Genomic DNA, 26,781 nt, shown 5'->3' on the forward strand with positions numbered 1-26,781 from the left:
TGCACGTGGCGTGGCTTGCTCCTTGCAAATATCGTATCTTTTTAAAATAACACTGCTTTTAATCTTCGGACCTCCTTACCTGATTGCTTGCACCCCTAGCCCCGGTCCGACACGGCTGTGTGCCGCTTGATTCGGAGGGCTGCCGGGGTTGCCTGCACCATCTTAGCAGTAACGTCATAGGTCAGCGCTCTAGTTTCCGCGCTTGAGACCTACTTAACTCGGGGCCCATGCGCACGAGCAGCGGACGTGACTGAACCCGGTGGCAGAGGGTGGTTGCTAGCTGTGCGCGTGGTGTGGCTTGCTCCTTGCAAATACTGTATATTTTTTAAATAACATTGCTTTTAATCTTCGGACCTCCTTACCGGATTGCTTGCACCCCTAGCCCCGGTCCGACACGGCTGATTGCCGCTTGATTCGGAGGGCGGCCGGGGTTGCCTGCACCATCTTAGCAGTAACATCATAGGTCAGCGCTCTAGTTTCCGCGCTTGAGACCTACTTAACTCAGGGCCCATGCGCTCGCCAAAGGCAAGCCCGTCTGCGCCCGTCTGTGCCCGTCCGGGGCCCAATTTCTTAACTATTCCCCTGAGCAACTTCAATCAATCAATCAATCAAAGCATTTGTATAGCGCGCTACTCACCCGGAGGGTCTCAAGGCGCTTGGGGGGGGGGGGCTCGAACAGCCAGGTCTTGAGTTGCTTCCTGAAGGAGAGGTGGTCTTGGGTCAGGCGGAGGTGGATGGGGAGGGAGTTCCACGTCTTGGCCGCCAGGTAGGAGAAGGATCTTCCTCCCTTTGTGGCTCTTCGGATGTGGGGAAAGGCGGCGAGGGCGTGGCTGGTCGATCGTAGCTGGCGGGTGGGAGTGAAGGTCAGGTGGTCGTTGAGGTAACTGGGGCTTTGGTTGTGGAGAGCTTTGTGTGCGTGGGTGAGGAGTCGGAACGTGATTCTCTTGCTGATGGGGAGCCAGTGCAGGTCTCTCAGGTGTCCGGAGATGTGGCTGTGTCGGGGGATGTCCAGGATGAGTCGTGCTGTGGCGTTCTGAATGCGCTGGAGTCTTTTCTGAAGTGTGGCTGTGGTTCCGGCGTAGAGGGAGTTACCGTAGTCCAGTCGTCTGGTGACGAGCGCCTGGTCTTCCTGGTTTCGGTGGGGATCCAACGGAAGATCTTCTGTAGCATGTGTAGGATGTTGAAGCATGACGAGGAGATGGGGTTGACTTGTCTGGTCATCGAGAGGGAGGAGTCCAGGATGAAGCCCAGGTTGCGTGCATGGTCTGTTGGTTTGGGTGCGCTGCCCAGGGTAGGGGGCCACTAGGAGTCGTCCCAGGCGGAAGGTGATGATCCCAGGATGAGGACTTCTGTCTTATCGGAGTTCAGTTTCAGGCGGCTGTTTATCATCCACTCGGCTACATCTTTCGTCCCTTCGTGTAGGTTGGTTCTGGCGGTTGCGGGGTCGTTGGTGAGGGGTCTTCACACTCTTCAGGCCCCATGGCCACTCAGTGTCCCCATCCTCACTCATATTGGCAACCTAGGTATACTACAACCTAATCCTACCACCCTCCTCCCCCAAAACGTGGTACCATTGGTTCGCCCTCTGACTCCCACCACACTCGCGTTCTCTCCCTTGCCCCTGCTCCTTTCGCCTCCCTGCCCCGCCTCCACAATCTCAGCTTTCCTTCTAAACACCCGGTCAGCTGTCAAACACCATCTTGAGCTTTTCACCTTTTTAGACACTGCCAAACCAGACCTCTTGTTCCTTACGGAAACCTGGTTTTCCCCTGACTCCTTGCCTGATATTCTAGCGGCTCTCCCCCACTGTGTGCGCCGATCGGCCCGCAGGTAAGGTCGGAGGTGGGGTAGCCCTAATAGTCAGCTAAAATTTTCACTTCCAACCGTTGTCATTCCCTTCCATTACCGCGGTCGACTGTCTGGTTGTTCGATCGGTCTCCTTTGCGGTCCTTCTCACCTGTGTACTTCTTTACCGACCACCCCAGCCAATGCCTTACTTTATCCCCGCAGTACAGGAACTGCTGGCCACCCTGGTAGTCAACAACTCCTCCGTTTTGGTACTAGGCGATTTTAACTTTTGGCCCACTGACCCCCACGAAGAACTTATGTCCAAAGACTTCACAGAGCTGCTCTTTAACCCCTTCCAGGCTCATGACGAGCTGGGCTCGTCATGAAGCAGGGCGCTCACACGCTCATGCCGAGCCCAGCTTGTCATGATAAGGGGGATTTTCGATTTCTCAGCACAGCAGGGGAAAATGCCGAGCAGCCATGGGGTTAATTTGAATTTTATTTCACATTCTCACGTCCCAACACACACGCACAGCCACATCTTGGATCAGGTTTGGTCAGTTAACACATCTATCTACCCCCCTCAGTCACTCCTTACCCCTGGTCTGACCACTCCTTCATTTCCTTCACCCTTGACCAAGGACTCGCCACGAAACCCCCTCTCCCCAGCAACGTCTGGGCACGCAACTGGAACCATGTGGACTTAGCCACACTTTGCTCTTCCCTCTCAGCCTTACCTCCCAATCTTGCCGGCCTCTCCCCCCACTTCCAGGCCGCCACCATCAACAGCTGGCTCTCCGCAGCATGTGACCAAGTTGCCCCTCTCAAACGCGTCAGAACCCGAAGCGCACACGAGGCCAACAGATGGTTCACCATTGAGCTTAAAAACAAAACACTTGCATTAAGGCAGGCGGAGCGTCTTTGGAGGCGTGGATACTGTCCCGAACTAAAACTACAGTACATTACCCTACTTCAGGAATATAAAAGAACAATCCTTCATGCAAAAACTGAACACTTCTCCTTCAAGATCCCTCGCCGAAAACAAACCCAAGGAAATATTTACTATTGTTCATGAACTAGCCTCCTCTGATAGAGTCACTCTCAAACCGGTTCCTTCAAAATCCCTCTGCGATTCTCTTAATGATTACTTCATCGAGAAAATTGCAATCATCAAGTCTAATATTCCTCCCACATCCCCCTCCTTTCAATGCCCCCAACCTCCACTCAATCCTTTTTTAGACCAATTTCCCTCAATTTCCAAGGAAGTCTTCCTCACTCTGTTAACGAAGGTCAAATCAGGATCCCCTTCTGACAGCTGCCCTGCCCACATACTGAGAGAGATCTTTTCTGCCTGTCCCCAGCCCCCACTAACTTTCCTTAATAACTCCCTCATGCAGGGAATTGTCCCTGACTCGCATAAATGAGCTAAAATAATCCCTATCCTAAAGAAACCAGGTGCTGATTACACTTCTCTCTCTAACTATCGTCCTATCTCCCTTCTCCCTTTCCTGGGAAAAATTCTAGAATGCCATGTCACCAAAGCTCTCAGCACCTTTATTGAGGAAAGCCGCCTTCTAGCTTCCCATCAGGCTGGCTTTCGTCTGTCACACTCTACCGAATCTGTTGTTCTTTCCATCCTGGACGAGCTTAGAGGGGGCGTGGATACCAACTCACCCCAGGCTTTGGATCTTCTTGATTTGTCCGCCGCCTTTGACACGGTCGGCCACTCCATCCTTCTCGACTGTGTCGGAGGCGCCGGTATCAGGGGACCCGCCTTTGCCTGGCTTATCTCCTTTCTAAGAAACCGTACTCAGGCTGTCCAGCTAGCAGATTTTTCTGCTCCTACACGTGCCGTTCACTGTGGGGTACCACAGGGGTCTTCTCTTTCCCCCTCCTCTTTAATCTTTACATTCTCCCTCTTACTTCTGCACTGCAACAGCTGGATGTCACGGTATTCAACTATGCCGACGACCTCCAGCTGATCTTTAACCTTTCTCCTCTCCCTGCTTCTATCCACAACTTTCAAACCACCATGACCTTTATCAGTGACTGGATGAACGGCAATCACCTCAAATTAAACCCCGACAAGACCGAACTGGTACTCATGGGTGGCAGTTCTAGCCCCTGGACCTCTATTTTCTGGCCCCTTTCCCTTGGCTCCCCCCTCACCTTCCCCCTCTGTAAAAACCCTGGGGATCAAAGTCAACAACGAACTCACAATGCGCTCTCAGATCAGCACAGTGGTATCATCATGTTTTCTGACACTTCGCATCATGCGTAAGATCTCCCGCTTTTTTTCTTTTGCAGCCCTTAAACTTATTCTTCTGGCCATGGTCATGTCACGCCTTGACTATGGCAACATCTTGTACACCGGCGCCCCCACTTGTGACCTTTGGTGTCTTCAGCTTATCCAAAACTATGCAGCTCGACTTATTTACAAACTTCCCAAATTTCACCATGTCACCCCTCTTGAGCGTTCTCTATTCAAGATGGGCTGTACGACTTTCCAGGCCCTGGCAGGCACTGCACCAGCCTACATTAACTCTAAAATTAAAGCATATGTCCCCACCAGAGACCTGCGCTCTTCCTCTCAACTATTACTATGTGTACCCCGCTTTAGGAAGAAGAAATCTGGGGGTTTGAAGTTCTCCACCTTGGTCCCGCCCTTTTGGAATGCCCACCCATTCACTATCAGGTCCATTCCAACTTACCTAGACTTCCGTAAAGCCCTCAAGACTTTCCTCTTCTCACGTGCCTTTTCACCCTAGGCGGCCTTCTCTGTCTAACTTCAGGCCTTTCCGTCCTTATCCCCAAGAAACCGCACGGTGATCGAGCGCTTTACAAGTCTTTTAACTTCAACTTCAACTAGGTGGGGCCACGAAGAGACCCTGAAGTCCAGCGCGGGTGTGTGCTGATGACCCGGTGGGGGCTATAATCCTTCGCCCACAGAGGGGCACCGATTGCTGACCGTTCAGAGGCACATTACACTGCGCGGCCCCACTTGGCACCACAGAGGGCCACAGGTATCGCAGCAGGGATAACAGCGAGGAGCGGAGGTCACCTTAGCCGGCCCCTGAAGAGAGGGGGCCAATCCGGAGAGGAGGCGCTCGAAGACATCTAAAAGAGGTCCCAGCGCCCAGTGACCACTGGGTGGAGGTGAAACTGATGGCAGGCTGGTGTGCCCGTGGGGGCGATTCTCCCATAAGACGGCCCCCCTACATTGGTCGCGGGTGGAGATGACTTCACAGTGCATAGGCGGCAAGTGGACTGGGGCCACCGTCTACAGGTGTGGCGAGAACGGGCACGGTTGACCTGGTGTTGGGGAGACGGTGGGAGGAGATGCCGGCGACCCTAGTGGAGGGGGTGGACTGACCACCTGAAAACATCGGGTTCCCTGCTGCGCTGGTACAGCCGCTCCTAGCTACAATGCGGCCCAAGAAAGCCACCGCCACGCAATCCAATAAACTGAACAAGTACGCAGTGCAAAAGGGTTCACCTCAACCTGAGGGCGCGTTGGGCGAGTCGGCCGGACAGAAAGAACCGTCGCTGGCTTCTCTGATGGCAGCCATACAAACACTTGGGCGCCACCCTCGAAACAAAAATTGACAAGGTTTCTATCGAAGTCAACCTGCTCCGGGCGGACCTCAACATAACCTCCGAGAAGGCTAAAACCAATGAGGCGGATATCCGGAAACTTCAGTCCTCGTCCAAGGCAATAGAACACAGGGTGAACGAACTAGTGCACCAACATCGCCAGCTGGCCATGCACCTCGAGGACCAAGGAGGGCGCGCTCGCAGGAGTAACATCCTAGTCGTGGGCGTGCCGTAGAATTTGGAGGGGCCCAGCGTGGAACTTTTTCTAGAGGACTTGATCCTTAATCATCTTAAGCCTAAGCGTCTGTCCAAAATGTTCACGATTGAACGGGCCCACTGTGCGCCTGTCCCTAAGCCCAAGCCAGGGGCTCCGCCCAGGACCATCTTTGCCAAAATCCTGAACTATAGGGATAGGGACGCCATCTTGCAGACAGCCAGGCAAGAGGGAGACCTGAGCTATGAGAACGCCACTATCCGGTTCTTTCCGGATTTCACCCTACAAGTCCAAAGGGATCGGCGCTCCTTCATGGGTGTCAAGGCGCGCTTCGTGATAGAGGAGTGAAATACATGATGTTCTTCCCTGCAAAATTAAAGGTCATGGCAGGGGGCAAATCCCTGTTCTTCACCTCGCCATCAGACGTCCAAGAAGGGATTGATCGTGAGTCAGCAAAGCCGCGAGACAGGTCTGGCGGGGATAACTGGAGGGACACTCAAGCAGCGTCGCCAGCGTCTATGGTTGGGAGGACGGAAGTTGATGAACAGAGTCAGCGCTCCTGGAGGTCGAGGTCGGCGAGCCCGCCCTGGGGGACCCTTCGAGAAGCGACCGATCTCTGAAAACGACAGAACTTCTGATGTGAACCTCTCCATACAGTAAAGTATCCTGTGACTTGGTGCTGAGGGGCGGGTCAAGTGTGTATCTTCTTCTAGTCAATTTTTGATGTGGGGGGTGGGGAGGGGGGGGAGTGTGAACATGCCTCTGTTGAAGAAGTGAGGGCCACTATTGGACTGGCACAGCCATTGGTACACTCCCTCCTTTCCATACTGACCGACTGCCCAGCGCAGGCCATAGCGGGCTTAATCATTGGCCACCTGGGAGGTGGCGCTGACTCCTGCCTGGTGTGACATGCCCGAGTGGAATGTGGGCGAGTTGGGTATAACAAGGAAAAGCAGTAGGGTGGAGGGGGCGGCGGCTGGAGTTTCACTTTTTTTTATTTTTTATTTCCCTTGTATAGCGCGTAAATCACCCGAAGGTCTCAGAGCGCTGGCAGCTGACAAGGATCCTTAAAACTCAATAGATTCAGGGGGTCGGGGGCTCGATAAGCTAGAGATTAAAAAGGCAGGTTTTTAGTAGTTTTCGGAATTTGACATGATCTGGCTCTTCTCTCAGTGGGATGGGGAGGGAATTCCATGCTTCTGGGGTGGTTTTGCTGAAAGCTCTGTCTCCGTTTCTGACTGTTCGGACTCTGGGAACGGAGAGAAAGGCTTTACTGGAGGAGCGTAGTGTCCTGTTTGGGATATGAGCTTTGAGTTTCTGTTCAAGATAAGCAGGTCCATGTCCATTTACTGCCTTATGGACTAGACAGCAGAGCTTGAACTTTATACGCTTTTGTACGGGGAGCCAGTGCAGTGATCTGAGACATGCTGCTGAGGGGGTGCGGGGAGGTAGATCTAATACCAGCCTCGCGGCTGTGTTTTGAAGGACCTGTAATTGGTTCAGTAGTGTTTGGTTGATGGCCGAGAACAGGGCGTTCCCATAGTCCATCCTGTTGACAACAAGTCCCTGGACTAGGGGCATGCGTGCTGAGAGTGGGATCCATTTAAAGATCTTCCTCAGGCTACGCATCTGGCCATAGCTACTTCCCACTGTTTTTTTATGTGTGCAGACATGGTAAGCTTGTTGTCTAGAATTACTCCCAGGTTCCTGACGTATGGCTTAGGGACTGGGCAGGCGCCAAGGGAGTCTGGCCACCAGTCCGATGACCAGATCTGGTCAGCTTTGCCAAAGAGCATGACTTCGGTCTTCCCTGCGTTCATCATTAGGTAGTTTCTAGTCATCCATTCTTGTATATTGGTCATACAGTTTTTGAACCTATTTTTTACGTCATCATGGTTTTGGCTGATGGCGACGAGGATTTGAGTGTCGTCAGCATAGGATATAGTCCCAAAACCATGGTGATCTTGGCCAAGGGGGAAACATAAATGTTAAAAAGGGTCGGGCTTACAATAGATCCCTGCGGGACACCTTTATCATTATTGTAGGAGTTAGAGGTGTGGGGGCCTAGTTGGACCCTTGATCGCCTGTTTCCAAGGTAACTTGATATCCATTCGAGAGCGTTTCCATCGACACCAATCTCGGCAAGACGCTCTAACAGAACGCGATGCGAGATGGTGTCGAAGGCCGCAGATAGGTCCAATAGTATCAGGATGGCTGATTTTTTTGAGTCCAAGGACAGCCTTATGTTGTTCACACTCTCCAACAGAGCCGTTTCAGTGCTGTGGAATGCCCTGAAACCGGATTGAGATGGATCAAGGACGGTGCACGTTCCTCACAGGAAAGCACTAGCATGAAGGGAGGAGTGGGGTTTTGTTAATTTTGCCCTATTCCGAGTTGGGTCAAAAGGCGCTCTGCTAATTGGGGATGTGGGTAGTTCTAAACCTACGGAGCAAGGAAGCAGGGAGGGGGGAGTTGGGGGGGGCTTGTGGTGGTGTGGGGAGTTGTGGTGTTGTGGGGAGGGGGATGGGGGCAGTAGGGGATGGTGGGAGGCGGTTGGTATGGTCACACCGGGAGTGTCATTGCAAAGCCATATGGTGCACCAGCTTACACAGGGCTGGCTCTCCAGTGAGAAAGGGCTATGGCTAAGAAGTGGGACAAAAGCCTTAAGATCCTGAGTTGGAATGTTAACGGGTTGGGGGACAAGCTAAAATTAACCATTGAATTGCATATTGTCAAACGTCATCTCCCAGATGCTGTGTTGTTACAGGTGACCCACTTGCTGGGAAATACGTGTCACGCACTGAACAGATGGGGGTACTCTTTGACCACTCACTCCGGCTTCACCTCTGGGTTCCAGGGGGTGGGAATCCTTCTCCGGCGTAATTTCCCCCTTGTTATTGACCACACAGAAATTGACCCACAGGGCCGATTTGCAGCTGTATCAGGAAAATGGGAGGGGCGTAGACTAAACCTGGTATCGGTATATATTCCGCCGAGTCTCCAGACCAAGTCCTACTATCAAGATCTGGGCAAGCTTCTCCTTTCCCTCCCTGATGGTCAACTCCTAGTTGGGGGCGACTTTAATGCGGTGGCCTCAGGGGACCTCGACAGACATCCACCCAAACACATACCACTGGGGCGCATGTGGCTAGCCGACTTCATAGAGGCATTCGGAATGACAGATATTTGGCGTCTCAAACACCCGACAGACAAACAATACACCTTCTTTTCTGGCCCACACCGCTCTTTCTCCCATTAGACTACATTCTCACACCTATGGATCAGGGCACTACAATACAGGAAGTCACACATCTAGCGAGAGGTATATCAGACCACTCCCCGCTGTTGGCCCACCTCACAATCGGGGACCGGCGGGAGGGCTGTATCGCACCCATTAATGCCTGGTATCTCCGTAGTGACGAACTGAGAAAGAAGCTATCCCACTCAATAGACCAATACTTTGAGAGCAATGACGGCTCTGTAGAGTCTTCTGTGATTTTGTGGGAGACTTTCAAGACCGTCCTTAGGGGGAGGCCCTGTCGGCGATAACAGGCCGGCGCAAAGAAAAGGAGGCGCAGATGGTGACCATTGAGACCGCTCTTATTGAATTAGAAAAGGCCGCGCAGACTGACGGAGATCCGGGGATCACCCACCGGATGCAACTTAAGGCAGCGGAATACAGGGCCCTGGCCACTGACGCCGTTAAGACACTGGCTCGAGACAGGGAGGATAGAATATATGACCACGGCGATAAGACGGGTAAACTCATTGCCTGGCTAGATAAAAAACAGCAGGCAAATAGGGTAGTGGCTGAGCTTACGAATGACTCTGGGACCGTTCTTACTGAACCCCGTGTGATAGTCGCTGAATTTGCACGACACTTTGAGAGGGTGTATAGAAGGGGGTCTGACCGCCCGGAGGAAGACTCTGTGACCTTATTAGCCGACATTCGGATGCGGCTCTCTCAGAAGTCGAGAGAAACACCTTGGAGGAGCCACTCATCCTGGATGAGTTGGGGCGGGCGATTAGGGTAATGCCCTTGGCCCAATGGCCTCCCGATTGAGCTCTACAAGCTCAAACCTGATGGCCTTACTCCCTACCTCAGCGTATGTTCGAGGAGAGCAAGGAGAGGGGAGTGTTACCGCTGGATCAACGGTTAGCCACAATTGTGGCCATCCCTAAAGAAGGTAAGCTGAGGGACTCCTGTGCCTCCTACAGGCCCATCTCTTTATTAAATGCAGAGCCCAAAATACTAGCCAAGGTACTCGCCAACAGGCTCCAGCCAGTCCTAAACACACTGATCCACCCAGACTAAATCGGGCTTCATGCCTCACCGGAACACCGCGCTTAAACTACGCCGTCTTAATGGAGTGATGCCATACTATTCAGGAGGCCGCGGTTGTGGTGTCGTCGAAGCAACGATGGCGTTCGACATTCTTGAATGGCCCTTCATGATGGCAGTGCTCCGGAAACTGAGCTTCGCCCCAAATTTTATAGAGTGGGTGCACCTCCTTTACTCGGAGCTCCTGGCTCAGGTCACAGTCAACAATAAAACCTCTGAGGCCTTTCCACTAGGCAGAGGAATGCAACAGGGTTGCCCCCTCTCTCCCCTGTTCGCCCTCGGTCTCAAGCCACTTGCCGCCTGGATTAGGCAGGATGTGTCTTTGAAGGGACTTCAGTGGTCTAACGGTTGGGAGGACTTACGCAGACGACATCCTCCTCTATCTCTCGCGGCCTCGGAGGTCCCTAATGGAAGCCCTGGACTTCTTCACCAACTTTGGGAAGAACTCGGGCTACAGTATAAACTGGAGTAAATCCTGTATGTCCTACATGGCGATCCCCCAGTTGTTCCTAGAGACTGCCCGATCACGGTGGCCAAGGACGGCTTTAAGTATCTGGGAATCTTTATATCTAAAGACAAAGCCACAATGTATGAGAGGAATCTACTGCCGCCCCTACAGCGGTTAAAACGAGACGCCACTACCTGGCAGAAACTCCAGCTGTCCCTACTGAGCCGAGCGGCTCTTTTTAAAATGATGGCATTGCCGTGATTCCTCTACGCCCTACAGAATTACCCCGACCTGGTGCCACAGTCATACTTTGTGGCCGGTGAAGCCGCCCAAAGGGACCTTCTTTGGTCGGGCACACCCAGAATATCCCTACAGAAATTAACACTTGGATGGATCAACGGGGGTATAGCGCTCCCGGACATACGCAAGTACTACTGGGCCGCACACCTCTCGGCCATCAACCAGGGCACATACTGCGATGGCGACGACCGGGCTATGAAATGGACCGATGGCTCCTTCCGGGTGGGAACTTTGAGGCGGCACTTCATTCATACGGGAAGATGTTCACTCACAGGGCCAACAAAACACTTGGTCCAAATATGGCACACAGTTCAGTGCAAACTGGGTTGGGAAAATACCCTTACCATGGCCACCCCACTATGGGTTTCCGAGAAGCTAGGAAATCTGGGCCGCTCCAAAGGCTTTCGTAACTGGGATCTTATTGGCGTCTCTCGGGTTGGAGACCTTTGGGGTCCGGGTGGAGTTAAGTCCTTTGCCTCTCTTCAAGCAACGTACGAACTCGCACAAACTGAGTACTTCCGATATTTGCAGGTTAGGCAATCCCTTCAGAAGAATATTCCATCAGGGACCACACTCCCAAAGGCCTCCCCCCTGGAGGATAGGCTGCTAATTGGGCATCTCCCAGAACATGCAATCTCCCTCACATATAAAAAACTAACCGACAACTCCCCGGACCCACTGCCAGCTCTCAAAGGGAAGTGGGAGGCTGACCGATTGGAATTAGATGAGGAGGGGTGGAGGAGTGCGCTTGCTTCCCCTAAGGAAGCAGCAATATCAGCCAGGCTCCGGCTCATTCAGCTTAAAATATTGCATCGGGTCTATATTTCTGGTACACGACTGCAGCTGATTGGACGTAGCGAGGACGGTCTCTGTAGAGGGGGATGTGGGGGGGTAGGCACCTTCTTTCACATAGTATGGGAGTGCCCAGTGCTACAGACCTACTGGAAACGTGTAATGCGATGTATGCAAGAAGTGTGGGGAGTGGAATTGAGACTGGAAGCTAAGAGGTGCCTTTTAAACATTTGGGAGCCCATGGACCTTCCATCAAAGGCGTGGCTATGTGTGATGCTAGGATAAACGGTGGCAAAGCGGAACATTGCTAGACTGTGGGGGGCAATCGAGGCCCTAAAAATCGGCTCCTGGAAAAAGATATGGACTTTTGCATGCTCCAAGAGAAGACAGTGTACATGGCACGAGGGTGCCCTAAGAAATGGGGGGCGGTGTGGTCAAACTGGAACGACTACAGAGGGAACATCTGTGAACCCCCCCAACCTCCACTCGTAGTCGGGGAGACGGAAATATGATTGGTTTCGGATAGGCTAATGTACTCACTCTAAAATGGACCGTGAACTGTCGGCTTTGTGTTCTTCATGAGGCACTGTAACAAGTATATTGCAAAATTGTGTTGACCATCACTTGCTTTAAGCTGTTCATAAAAAGATTTTTTTTTTAAAAGTGAGTGAGAGCTGATTCGGTGCAGTACCACTTTCTAAAGCGTTCGTTTTTTTTTAGTATGGGTGTTACCTGAGCTGCTTTAAGGCATTCTGAGATCATGCCTTGTGCTAGGGAAGCATTAACGATCTTAGTCCATCTTGGGATCAGTGCATTCTTGATTTCTTTGAAGATAGAAGGGGGCAGCGGGTCGCTGAAGTGGTTGGAAGGGTTGATATTCTGAAGAATCTTGAAGATTTCATATTCACTAAATGTGGTAAAAGTGCCCCATGATGCATTGTTCTTGGAATTCATGGAGGCCGATTTACGCCTTACAGAGGAGTCAATGGGTGAGGCAGCAATGGAAGAGGGTAGTAGAGCCTTCTTAGAGGCGAGGTCAATGGAGATGATTCTTGATTTCTCAGTGAAGAAGGCAGCAAGATCATCAGAAGAGGGTGGGTTGCCACGAGTATCAGATTGGTTAGGCCCAACGACTGATTGTTGTTTGACCAATTCAAAGAGTTCCTTGGGGCGATTTGCTGCTTGATCCAGTTGGTGCCACAAGTAAGTTGCCTTAGCACTCTGACTTGTTTGTCGGCTCCTGGCGTCTCTAAGGAGTTTTAGTTGGTCCGAGGAGGGATTGACTCGCTATGACCGTTCAAATGCCCTAAGGTTGCGGCGTTCTGTGTTTAGGTTTTTGTTAAAGCCGGCCCAGGTCTCCCGCAGTGCCCGTGCCACGGGCGGGCCCGTCTGCGCCCGTCCGCGGCTGGAAGAGGTCAGGTCGGGACCAGTCTCTTGGTTTTATTCCCGCTGATCACAGTGGATTTGTATTGCCATGAAAGAATGCCAACCGTGCATATCTGAGGAGTAAGTCTAATTTTTACCTTCTTTTGTCCCATTATTTTCTAAAAATACAACTAGCAGTACGGTGGGTACAAAGCCATCGACTGGGCAATCCAGCACCTCTAAGCGAACCACCACAGACACTTTTCTGGCTTGTGCCGTTGGAGCTCTATCGAAAGACATTGATCTTGCGAGTGCAGCATGTCCCTTACCGCGACTGGCCAAAACGGGGGGTGCCCACTGTGTAAAATCCACTAAAGGGAAGTCTGATCTAGTCAATGAACAAGATGACCAGAGGGCAGGATGCACAAGCGGAACTATTTGCCAAACACCAACATTAATTGTACCAGAACAGGCACTAACTTCTACCCCACCCCCACCCCAGGCCCAGCAATCCCATGGGCAGCTAAAGCTACGACCAGCATCGAAATTGAAAAGAAAGACACAGCATGAAATCCCTGTGGATTTAAGATCCCCTGAAGATCTTATTTTGCTGGGCAAGGGGTGTGAACATGGAACTAGCTCAATAGATAAACAAATATGGGCATCATTTTGGGATAAACTAACTTCTGTAATTATTAGTTTATTAAGCCCCCCTCAAAGATAGACTAGGAAGGGTGAAGAAGGAATTGAAAAAGGTTACTAGTTGGAGCAAAACGCCATTGGTCAAGTGGCCCCCACTACCAGACACTGGTTTGAATAGTGCAATAGGCGGCATCTCCCCTCATGCTGAGGCTTTGCCTTGTTCCAGCCAAGAGGTGATGTGGGCAAAAATCCACAAGAGCGTAATAGCAAATCTACTAGGACACATGTCATGGCACAACACCTAAAAGGCTCAAATACACCCCCCCTAATACCAATGTGCCCTTAGAAGATCTAGTTAGCATTAATTTGTCACCTGCTAGCTGTCCATATGTGGCAGTATTAGTTAACGTCCCATTACTAAAGCCTGGGGGACAGGGAAACTATGGAATGCCTGAAGAACAAGGTGGTTCACTAGCTTAGCTCTAGACACATATTCTCCCCTAGTAGAGCACATGAAATCCTGTTTAAAAGGAGAATGGGGTGGATGAGGCCACTGGAAAAAAACCTTGTTGGTGATTCTGTAGTAATTAATTTTAGAAGCCCGAGAATCGCCAGTGGTATCCATAAAATGGCCGGGGTATTACCTATGGAGACACAAGACATGGGTATACTTCCACTGTTTTTTTTTTATTATCACTTGAATGGCCTAGACCAGCGCTCTAGTGATGTACTGAATTCCCAAAGACAGATGGTTACTCTAAGTTCGTACCTGTCAAATGGTTTGGAATTTGCAATGCCTAATAGATACGAGGCGCTGAGTAGATTAGATGATAATTGTAGAATTTGTAACATACGCATAAGTGTATCAAACACTCCCCCTGTAGGAAAGCCCCCTAAGGAAGGGTTCGAGTTCGCAACCTGGAAGGTGAATGAGCTGTTAACCAAGGCTAAGAATATCGATTGGGTTAGTACCTTATCTAGATACGACATTATATGCCTAAAAGAAACCTGTTGTATAAGCCCTGTACATGTAAAAGGATATTCATCACATTTTCTAGCAGCCATAGGGTCGCAAGCTGGGCGAGCAAAAAGGGGGCTTACAGATACTTATCTCTAATAAAATCTCTACTAACGTAAAAAAAAGGTTGCGTCAGTGGGACTCCATGCACAAATGTTGTGGCTAGTTAAAAAAGGAGGAAAAGATTTGGTAGTTGTAAACTTTTATAACAATATTTTCGATTCTACAGGTGGCAATGTGGCAACAGCTCTTGACCGTGGCCTTGAAAGGTTTTCATCTTCAATTAACACTGATTATGTATTATTGTGGGGCCGAGATTTTAATATACAGGCATGCGGAGCATATAACAACAAGGCCTGTGGCCATATTTACCAGGATAGAGAGGGAAATGATCATTTTATCCACATCGAGTATGGTGAAGCCGTAAATCGGATGATCCCCAAATTTGATCTCCAACTACTTAGGGGAGAGGGGGCTGTGGTCCAAATAGGGACTTAGTCTCAACATTTACAGGGAGAAATTTGTGTTCTATTATAGACCATGTATTGGTGTCTGGTTCTGCTATATGTGTGTGACAACCCTAGTACCTTTCCGTCCATATTTAGCGACCATGACTTGCTTACAATATTGTTTTTTTTTTTGGGGCCAAAGCAGTGATGTATTTGATTTAATTAATTATATTGACCCCTTTAGGATAAACGGTGTTAGAACCAAGTGGACGGGTGTCGATCCAAGCTTGACAATGCGGAAAATAGTAGCGTCTAACCACAGGGAAATAACCTATTGCCTCCAGGATGATCATGCCCCAACTATAGTGACCGAAAATGTTTGCTGTATCACAACCTACATCAAATTACTTTTAACAAGGTACCCAGGAACATCAGGTAATAACAAAAAGGGAGGGTCTGATGGCACTTGTACTAAGGCATGCCCTGTCTAAATCGCCACGAGATCTACTTACTATCAAATCCCTACAGAGCGAGTATAAACTAGCTATAGCTGCCCAGCAAAAGACACTCCAGGACGAAGCATGGGAAAACGTGTCCATTTCTCCTAAAACCAGGAACAACAAACTTTTCTGGGATACAGTAAAGAATATATTACGTTACAATGCAAACAATTACAACACATGCCTTTACAACGTGGTTTTTACATTGCAACTACCATTACATTGCATGATTTTACAACGCATGCCATTACAACACATTTTTTAAAACTACCATTACAACGCATGCCATTACAATGCATAATACTCTTAGGGCAACAGTAGGGAATGTGTTGGATAGTGTAGGGGTGAAAATTACTATTCCTATGTACCCCAAAACCCATACCCACCCTAAAATAATAACATCTCCATTACTTACCTTATGATGCGTGGTAATGGCATGCGTTGTAATGGTATGCGTTGTAATAGCATGCGTTGTATTGAAATGCGTTGTAATGGCATGCGTTGTATTAGGATGAGTTGTAGTGAAATGCGTTGTAATGACTGCATTGTAATGGCATGCGATGTAAAGGCAGTTGCGTTGTAACAGCTGCGTTGTAAAGGTAGTGCGTTGTAATGACTGTGCTGTAATGGTTGTTTCCCTACAGTAAATGCTCCATTCTTGAAGAATGATGATATCCCAGAGTTCTGCTCTTTTTTTCCCTCAGATACATGGGTGACACATTTTTTCTGGAATTTTTGGTAATAATGGGGAGAAGATGGGAAGGTCTGAATGGGAGTTATGCGAGGTGAGGCCTCTCCCTCTGAATATCACCAACAAAGAGGTTCTTCAGGCTATTAAGGCGAGCACCGGGGGACAGGTCCCAGGTCCGAATGGTGTCCCAATTGATGTTTTTAAATCCACCCCTGAACTATGGAGCCCTATTTTAACTAGAGTGTTTAATTCAGCTGTAACTGATACAATGCCACATACCTGGGGAGAATCTATTATTGTTCCCATGTTTAAAAAAGGGGACAAAACAGACCCAAAAAACTATAGCCCCATCTCGCTCCTAAACACCTCCTTGAAAGTGATGAGTAGGGCTCTGCTATTAAGATTTGAGGAAAGGGCGCAGGAGCATTTGATCCTAACCCCGGTGACGTTTGGGGTTAGGAAACCACTTGGGACCATTGAGCAATGCATTAACTTAGAGTTACTATTCAGCAAGTATACCAGGGCAAACGCAGGTACCCTTTACTTATGCTTTCTGGCCATCTTTGATTTCAATGGGAGCACCTAGGACAATTATTGGGTTTCTCTCCAGTTTGTATGAGAACCTAACCAGCCAAGTACGCTTCGGCCCTGGGGGAAATGCTCACCCAAATTTAAAGTAGGGCGGGGTATACGGCAAGGGTGTGTGCTAGTGCCAATTTAATTTTTCCTTTTTATTAATGGGGTTGTTAAAGTTTTCAGGAATCGCTGTTAGCATGAGCTAAAGCCATTTTGTTCTTGGCACCCATTTTAGTTAGCCATGTGCTTTCTCCCTCTTCCAGAGCCTTGCACATGCTCAGAAAGACCTGTAGCTGCCAGAATGCACCTGCTCCAAGTGCATAACTGTCAGGTTGTTCTCACTGATGTAAGGAGAAATGTCTCCCCTCCCACTTTGTTGAGCAAGCAAATTTTGTATACCCATATTAGTCAATAACTATGCTTGTATGTGCCAGGACCTCCCCTTGGTTTTATGCTGACTATGCAACAAATGCATATATAATGTCCCTGCTCTCTGTACTCTTTAGACTGTCTCATACAGAGGCCTGCAGGTACTGTATGACGCAGGCTCTCGCATGTGAGGTTAATAAATGCATTGTTTTGATATTACAGCTTCCGTGCCAATCTCTTCATTGTTGGTTTAAGGACCAGGCCCATCAGTGAACCCCTACAAAGGTTTTTTATTTCTACAGGGTGTATAACCATTTACAAACGATACAGGCTGATGCCCCCAGGGTGGCTGGTCGCCTGATATCCGTACTATTATTTGCGGATGATGCAGTACTACTAGCACAGACCCCGGTAGACCTCCAGAGACTTATGGATGCATTTTTAGATTTTAAGACGCAAAGGAAAATGGTAATCAATACATCCAAAACATTCACCATGGTCTATATGTTTAAACCGAAATCTTGTAAAACTTTCTTAATTGACAGTACTCCAGTTCATACAGTAAACTCCTTTTGCTATCTTGGTATTTTATTTTCGGGAAATGGCTCATGAGCCCAACATATCATAAATACCAGTGCTAAAATGAGTAGGGTGACACAAGGGATCTTTAAATTCTCCTCAAAGCTAGAGAATCGTCCAATTAATGAGATGGTAGCCATTTACAAAGCAAAAGAAATAAGTACAACCCTTAATGGGGCAGGTCTTTGGGGTTATGCAAATAGCACAGCTCTGCAAAATTGCTTCCTAACATGTTTACTATACTTACTACCCTCTGCATCAAACACTATTGTACATCATGATGTGGGACTCCGGTTTTTAGAAGATCTTTTATTGCTTAGACCACTGTTATCGTGGGCCTCACTTTGGAAGAGGAAGAAACGGCTTTTACCAGATGAATTATTTTAGATTGTCTAGATTTGGATGATGTGTTAAGGTTTCCATGTTATTATATATCAATTCCTCTCTAGAAAATCTTTTAAGATATCAGTATGGTTGGATGCCTCAAATATATTGTCTCATACAAAGAAAGAGATCAAAGATTCCTTTTTGCAGCATAGGCTGGATCTCAGATCAAAGGTTGAGCAAAATAAACCGACTGTTGCCTTGTACAAATCTTTTAACTTAGAGGAGGGAGCTAATAATTATGTCAATGTGACCTATGTACAGCACTATTTTGTCCTACTAAGACTGAGATGTGGCATTGTTTATTACCTTGTCGCATCCCCAAAAATGAAGTCCCACCCACCTGACATGGTACCATGTCCCTGTGATAACAAAAGTAAACAAAGCACATTGCACTTTTTATTGTTTTGTAACTTGTTTTACAATTGTAAGCACTTTTACCTTAAACCACTGTTTGCTGCTCATAACATTAGTATTTACAACAAGGGGTGGTGAGGGACAGAGTCTCTGAATTAAGCAGAATACTCTCACCCAGTCAAGAGATCAGGGTTAGATCCAACACCGTTTTTTAGCTCACTGCACCATCCCAGTTTCAGAACCTGGCTGTGTGCAAATTAGTCTGTTCCTGTCCCAGTGCATGATGGGAACAGGGCAAACCAAACTACAAAAGCCAATTCTTACACTGGGAAGGAAACAAGCTACCGGGGACCGGTTTCTGGCATTTCAGCCGTCTTCGGCCCGGCTTGCTTGAATCCTGATGGTGCAATGAGCAAGGGACTCACATCTGAGTATACCCTTCCACGCTTAGGGTGGACAAAAATATTTACAACAAGGGGTGGTGAGGGACAGAGTCTCTGAATTAAGCAGAATACTCTCACCTAGTCAAGAGATCAGGGTTAGATCCAACACCGTTTTTTAGCTCACTGCACCATCCCAGTTTCAGAACCTGGCTGTATGCAAATTAGTCTGTTCCTGTCCCAGTGCACGATGGGAACAGGGCAAACCAAATTACAAACGCCAATTCTTACACTGGGAAGGAAACAAGCTACCGGGGACCGGTTTCTGGCATTTCAGCCGTCTTCGGCCCGGCTTGCTTGAATCCTGATGGTGCAATGAGCAAGGGACTCACATCTGAGTATACCCTTCCACGCTTAGGGTGGACAAAAATATTTACAACAAGGGGTGGTGAGGGACAGAGTCTCTGAATTAAGCAGAATACTCTCACCCAGTCAAGAGATCAGGGTTAGATCCAACACCGTTTTTTAGCTCACTGCACCATCCCAGTTTCAGAACCTGGCTGTATGCAAATTAGTCTGTTCCTGTCCCATCAGGTTTCAAGCAAGCCGGGCCGAAGACGGCTGAAATGCCAGAAACCGGTCCCCGGTAGCTTGTCTCCTTTCTGGTGAAGAATTGGCTTGGTAGTTTAGTCTGCCCTGTTCCCATGATGCACTGGGCCAGGGACAGACTGATTTGCATATAGCCAGGTTCTGAGCTGGGATTGTGCAGTGAGATAAATAACGGTGATGGATCAAGCCCTGATCTTTGGACTGGGTAAGAGTGGTCCGCTTAATTCAGACACTCTGTTCATCACCACCCCCTTTTCTGAATCGTTTTTGGCCACTATAGGTGTGGCAGGGTATACTCAGACATGAGTCCCTTTCTCACTGCACCATCAGGTTTCAAGCAAGCCGGGCCGAAGACGGCTGAAATGCCAGAAACCGGTCCCCGGTAGCTTGTCTCCTTTCTGGTGAAGAATTGGCTTGGTAGTTTAGTCTGCCCTGTTCCCATGATGCACTGGGCCAGGGACAGACTGATTTGCATATAGCCAGGTTCTGAGCTGGGATTGTGCAGTGAGATAAATAACGGTGATGGATCAAGCCCTGATCTTTGGACTGGGTAAGAGTGGTCCGCTTAATTCAGACACTCTGTTCATCACCACCCCCTTTTCTGAATCGCTCATAACAGATTAGGTCACACAACGCAGCAATTACATATTTGGTGACAGTAGATGATCCTCTATGTTATAATGTTGCCCTGTATATTTTTTAACCGATTAATGCAAGGAAAAGTATTTTATTATAATGTACTAAATATATTTGCTTTCAATAATTGTCACTGTAAGTGTATGCTTTTAATTCTTTTTTATATGTATTATCATTGTCTGTACGTTTATGGCTATTTTCCTTTGATAGCCGAATAAAGATTTGAAATGAAAATGAAAAGAATGGAAGCTAAGCTTACGACCTGGCAGACCAATCACTCTCTAGGATAAGCTTATCCTTGTTGAAATCAAACTGCAATGATGGTATGTACGGATCCCCATTAAACCAAGACTTTACCTATGTGCCTGTACCCATGAGAGATCATATTAATGAAAATGCAGAAATATGTGGCTCATGTGAATTCCCTAAATTCAGTTTCCAAAAGGGCTCAACATATTTCAGTGCAATCTTATTGTGACCCTGTAGCCTCACATGGCACTCTATAGGGAAATCTTAACCACTCTTATTGTAATGATACTTTGCACTTGCCCTCAGACGGCACCCCTTATGTGTTTGTCCTGAAAGACATCCCAGTGTTTTCTGCTGAATCAAATGAGGATGGCCTAGCCCTAAAACATAAGGGAGTGCACTGGCTAGGATCAAAATTGGGCTGTTGTGATGATCTTTATAAAGAGATTCTCTTAGAAGGGTGAGATAGTTTGGCGTACATAAAAAGGGCACAAAAGGAGATTGTGTTGTGGTGAATTTCAAAGACCCAGCATAGTAAGAAATCTGCTACATCATTAGTGTTTGATCTCAAACCAGGGATGGATTCAGGTACATCCTCTGGAGTACCCTTACAGGCCAATGCCCTAATGATTAACACCCATCCGCTTTTTGAATAATAAATAATAATAATAATAATCCACATTTGTAAATTGCGAACAATCACCCGTAAGGGTCTCTAGGCGCTTGGGGCCGTCTGGAAGATTAAGCAAGCTATTGCCCAGAGTCACATGGTGCTGGGCTAATCTGCCGGTGGCACCGGGGATCGAACCATGATCCCCAGATTCCGGAGTCAGTAGCCCTGGCCGCGGCGCCACACCTCTGTGGGGGCAAGATGTACAGGTGGGATGGAAATGGTCTTTAATGTGTCTACACGGACTCATTTTGAGCTTCTGGATGGATATAATACTAATGAATGTCGGTCATGTTCCCCAAAACTTTATTGATCGCATATTCAAGTAGTCATTGATCCTTGTGTTGTTCCAGAAGCTACTCACCCTGTTATGCTTTTTGGCCTGTTCTGTTCATCCACCAGTTTAGTGCCTGCATCTCGTTACCTGGAACATTGCAGGTGTGTGCTCGTTCAAAAATCTCAGACCCTGATTGTCTATCCTTTGTTAGTGATTATGATATTATTTGTTGTCATGAGACTTGGATGAGCGAGAAATTTTATATTGATGAATTCCACCCCTTTTTTCAGTATACTATCCCCTCAACAGCTGGAAAAGCAAAGGGAGCCCTGGGCACCTTTATTTCTGTTAAAACTACTTTGATTCGAACAAAAGAAGTTTGGTCTTCACAGCATTTTTTGATCACATGGCTCTCTCTACCATAACCGTCTGACATTTTATTGATACCTTTTTATTATAACATTTTTTATCACAGTTCTGGTCATGTGATAGATCAGTTTGATTTTTTTAGAATCTTTTGTATAAAAAATGCCCACAAGATTCTTTTAATTTGGGTAGGAGGTTTTAATATTTACATTTCTGAGTATAGTAGTCAATGTATTTGTGGTTTTAGGATCATTGGAATAATGAAGTAACCCATTTTAAACATTCGGTCTATGGTGAGACCTTGAATAGACTCATACTGAAATATGATCTAATCTTTTTATATGAAAAACATTGATTGGGAGAAAAACTAAATTCCTACATTTTATAGGAATTATAAAGGAAGAACAATTAACTTTGTCCTAATTTCAACTGAATTTTCCCCTTTGTTAATGAGTTTGAAATCCTTAGTAAATGCATTAGTGAGCATAATCCCTTTGTTGCTTCTTGGAATATAAATGTGAAGAAAACTGGACTTTCACAAAAGTATGGTGTGATTGGGTACACTAAGAATAAGGGCTTATGGTTAAAATGGGATAAGATGGACCCAGATGACGAATCCCCTAGTACTGTAAAATTGTCATATTGTTAAAAGTGTAGGCTGATTGCTTTTCCTATTGAATCAAGAAACGTAGTGCTGCGTCCCGCGGGACAATAGACTAACACCCCAGAGAGAGAACATTTATGTGAAATTGCCGGACAGAGCTCAAGACTTTTGGCTCCTTCAATCTTACCTAAATTGTAGGTGGAGCATTGGAAGATGTTAGACAAAATAATAACAAGATCACTTCCCAAGACTCTGTCCAGTGTAAATGGTGACTTGAATAACCACTGGGGATTGCCGTTGCAATTGCTGGGTTGGAGGAGTCCGTATGTCAGGTCTCAGTAATAAACATAAAATCTAGAACGTTTTCAATAAGTACTTTGTAGAGTTCTATAGCATACTTAGGAAGGAAAAGTATGTCCATAAAACCTTCATATAAGCTGATGGCGTTATCCTTCTTCTCAGAACTAATTTACTTTATTTCACTTTGTTTCCCTTTTCAGAATGCAGGTTCCAGATTGAGGAGCTGTTTACATTTAAAGCACAATACTAGCCCCACAATGTTTTTAGCATCCAGCTCTACCTTACACCGAGGTAACTCGTCCAATTATTTAAGCTGCATAGGGGAGTACCCTAAAGAATGTATGGGAGCTGGCTTAAAACCAGCAGCATGGGTGGCACTGGACACGGAACAGATGTGAATGAGCACACCTAGGATTGCCAGCAGCGACCCAGTGGCATGACCATTGCACACGTCTGCTGCACACCCGTACCACAGGACTACTTAAAAGCATCAACCTATCCTGCAGTCCCAATCTATCCCTTATACACTAGACCTCCTCCTTAACAAAGTGGCGTCCTGTGAATGGGAACAACTGGTAAAAATAAGGGACATGATAAACAGCAGCTCTCTCTGCAGAATCAGAGGGTCGAGGAGCAAGTTAAACACAGTCAAAACAACAATTTGAAAATCAACATACAATTATATATTAAAGTGGCCCATTCAATGTCCCAGGTAAATACTTGATCGTGCTAGGGCATTCACGCTGTGGGTCTGCTTAAAAACATCATCCTACCCTGCAGTCCCCACCTATCCCGCAACCACTAGACAACCTCCTTAACAAAATGGCATCCAGTTAATGGCAAAAACTGGTACAAATGACAAAAAGGGAAAACAATAGCTCTCTCAACAGAATCAATTTGTCGAGAAGCATGTAAAAAATAGTATATACAACAAACTGGTATCCCTTCTCTGCGAATTTCACTGAAAATGTCCCTTGACACCCGAACACTTCTGATGACATTTAGGATATTTTTTGTCATATGCAAGATATTCCAAACTTCTGCACCTGTGACATCTGCTTCTCATATTTACACCTTTTCACTTGTCACCATACTTCCCACTATTGGGTTCTGTTTTTTTGACTTGTTACTTGGAATCCGGTTTCTGCTCAAAAACTTTTCTTGCACATCTTTGTTCTCATTACTATTTAAAACTGCCCTGTGCACCTTCCTGTAAGTTCTGCCCACTTTACAATTACAGCCACCTCCTTTAGATCCGATTCTCCATTAACTCATAGTTGGTCATGGACACTAGGGTTACTAAAATACACAACTATCTGGCCTCTGATATATTTAATATTCAGGTTACCAAATCTACAGGTCAGTGCTAGTTTTTAGGTTTCGCCTGGCGATCCGCTGCGCAGCAGCCTTCGCGCAGGGCGAAAACTTTTGTTTACAGTATGGGGGACTTGAACACGCCCCTTCTTCCATTGGCTAGCTCCATAAATGGAGGCTAGCCATTGGAAGACCTCGTTGTCAATCACTTTTTCCCAGTCAGAACGCGAAACGTGGGCGTTTGACTCTTTTTTAAGTCCCGCCCCTTGTTGCCGTGTGTCCCAGGCCGCGCTTTGATTGGCTGCCGGCCCGGAACACCCCCGTGACGTCATTCCCCGGGCCGCGCTGTGATTGGCTGCCGGCCCGGGACACCTCCGTGACGTCATTCCCCGGGCCGCGCTGTGATTGGCTGCCGGCCCGGGACCTGACTTGTTTGAGACAAGTTGTCACGTATGCTTTACACTTTCCTTATGGGATACAGCTGCAAGGTGATGGCAGCGCAAGTGACAATCATCATATACTTCAGAGGCCCAGACAAAGGGTCATACGTGATCGACTGCTAATCCACTGCTGGGGGCACAGTGACACCGCTTTTCACTGCGAGATCGTCCCCTTCTCACGCCGGCTCCATCGGGGATCTCCCCCCATGTGACTACAACAGGCCTGCCAGCGCAGACTAAGCCACCATCATTTCCGTTCTGCGGCACTGCCTTGAGTCTCCCCCACGTACCATCGTATCGCCCCTGTGCAAAGTGAAGTAACTCCTCACTGCGAGGACGACCCCCTTCTCACACCAGCTCCAGTGGGGACCCCCCACGTGACTACAAAGGACCTGCCTGCGAGGCCTCAGCTACCATCATTTTAGTTCGGTAGGGCAGTCTTGAGTTTACCCCCACGTACCATCGCATCTCTGGGCCTGCTGCTGCCTCCCTGGCTGGAGCGTCTCCCACTCTAGGCGCTGCTGCCTGCCCTGGATCAAAAAACTGCCAAAGCTCTTATATACAGACGGCGTATACGAGGTCGACCAACTTACACCAAGACACAGGCGGTGCTCCCCACCATCATCTGCTGTGAATCCAGCGAAGGAATTTTAGTTTCACGGCAAACTCTATGTACTTCTTTGGCTAATTTAATGCAAACCGAACGCACATTTTTGTGATGGTATTTGTTTTTTGTTTTTTTATTAAAGGGCTTGACGTTTAGCTGAGATGTCTGTTTACTTTAAAGCAAATCCAGCTAAGGGATTAATTGTTTACTATGATGCAAACCAAGGACGCATTTTTGTCATGATTTTTGTTTGCTTCATTTTCGGTCGTATTCATATTCGGCTGCGCTCTCTGTCTAATTTAATGCAAATTAAGTGAAGGTATTTTAGTTTACCTGCGATCTCTTTGTAGTTTGTTGTCTAATTCACTGCAAACCGAGCCGCATATTTGTAATGGGGTTTGTTTTATTTTTTGTTTTCGATGGGCTTTACGTTTAACTGAGATCTCTGCTTAATTTAAAGCAAATCCAGCTAAGGGATTAATGTTTAGCTGCGATCTTTGTTTACTATAATGCAAACCGAGGGGGCATTTTTGTGATAAATTTTGTTTGCTACATTATCAGACGTATTCATGTTTGGCTGCGATCTCTGTCGAATTTAATACAAATTCAGCAAAGGAATTTTAGTTTGGCTGCAATCTTTGTGTACTTTTATATTTAATTCACTGCAAAGCGATCCGCATATTTGTAATGGGATTAGTTTTCATTTTTTTATCAAACGTCTTTACGTTGAGCTGAGATGTCTGTTTAGTTTGAAGCAAATCCAGCTAAGGGATTAACACGTATCTGCGATCTTTGTTTACTATAATGCAAACAGAGTGCGCATTTTTGTGATGATTTTTGTTGGCTTCTTTATCGGCCGTATTCATGTTCGGCTGCGATCTCGGTAGAATTTATTACAAATTCAGCTAAGGTATTCTAGCTTGGCTCCAATCTTTGTGTACTTTTTATTTTAATTCACTGCAAAGCAATCCACATATACTTGTAATGGGATGCACCTTTCATTCCATCGTTCTATTACCCTCTCTCCCTTCCTCTCCTCTGTTTTTTTACAATGTCTCCTAGCTCTTTATTAACCTCTCTCCGCCCTTCCTTCCCTCCTTCTCTATCACTCCCCTTCCCGCTCTTTATTTTCCCTCTCTCTCCCCTCCTCCGCCACCCCCTCCTCTCCCCGGAGTGCCTGTGGTTTTAAAGTGCTGATACTAATCAGATTAGTACCGAGTTGTTGTCAGAGCAGCCCTTGGTGCGGCCTGAGGGGACGTGTGCCCTGGTCCTGTGCAGGCATCAAGCTCTTCAAGATGCAGAGAGCTCAATGGGTTAATGCCTGCGCCGCAAAAACTTCTACATAGCATGCTAGACACAGGATCACTTCCCAGGTACGCCTCTCTGCCTCTCATCCTTCTGAGGTCGGCAAACTGAGCCTGTTACATGGGGTGGGGGAACACCTGCTATTTACAGTGCTTAGAAGCGGCAGGAGAGCGGTTTGGAGCACTATTTAGAAAGTTCTTATTTTGCAGGGGGAATCCCTCAAGTAATTTAAAGTTAGACAAGAGCAACAGGTAACTATGAGGTCCAGTACCCGCCTCTCCTGCGGACACTGGAGCCTGGAAACCCCGGGACGCTAATGCGGGTGTAACTCAAACCGCACAACCGGCCTGCCACAAAACATTTGGAACAACAGTCTCGTAAACTGTGCTTGCGGGTGCACGCCACAGAGCACTTCTGGCAACTTACTTATCGAGCGCCTGTTCAGCTGAATGCCTCTAGGCACTAGCCAGGTCGTAGTTAGCGGGATACCCATTTCAATGACAACCATTTTTCCAGACAGCGACTCTTGCAGGCTGCATGTGTGCGGCCACTGGGACTCTTGACACGTGGGTCGGCACTCTGCGCTCCTGCCCCACGTCAACCAGCATTTACAAGA

The 26,781-nt window shown here is 47.6% G+C and overlaps 1 pseudogene across 2 annotated transcripts in view; it reads right to left on the reverse strand.

Annotated features, from left to right (window-relative positions):
* LOC147712810 (serine/threonine-protein kinase 31 pseudogene) overlaps positions 1–26,781 on the reverse strand; it is a 345,011-nt pseudogene that overhangs the window by 226,985 nt on the left and 91,245 nt on the right. The gene's annotated exons all lie outside the window — the stretch shown is intronic.

The sequence above is a fragment of the Lissotriton vulgaris genome, chromosome 5 (genome assembly GCF_964263255.1).
Source record: "Lissotriton vulgaris chromosome 5, aLisVul1.2, whole genome shotgun sequence".
NCBI lineage: Eukaryota > Metazoa > Chordata > Amphibia > Caudata > Salamandridae > Lissotriton > Lissotriton vulgaris.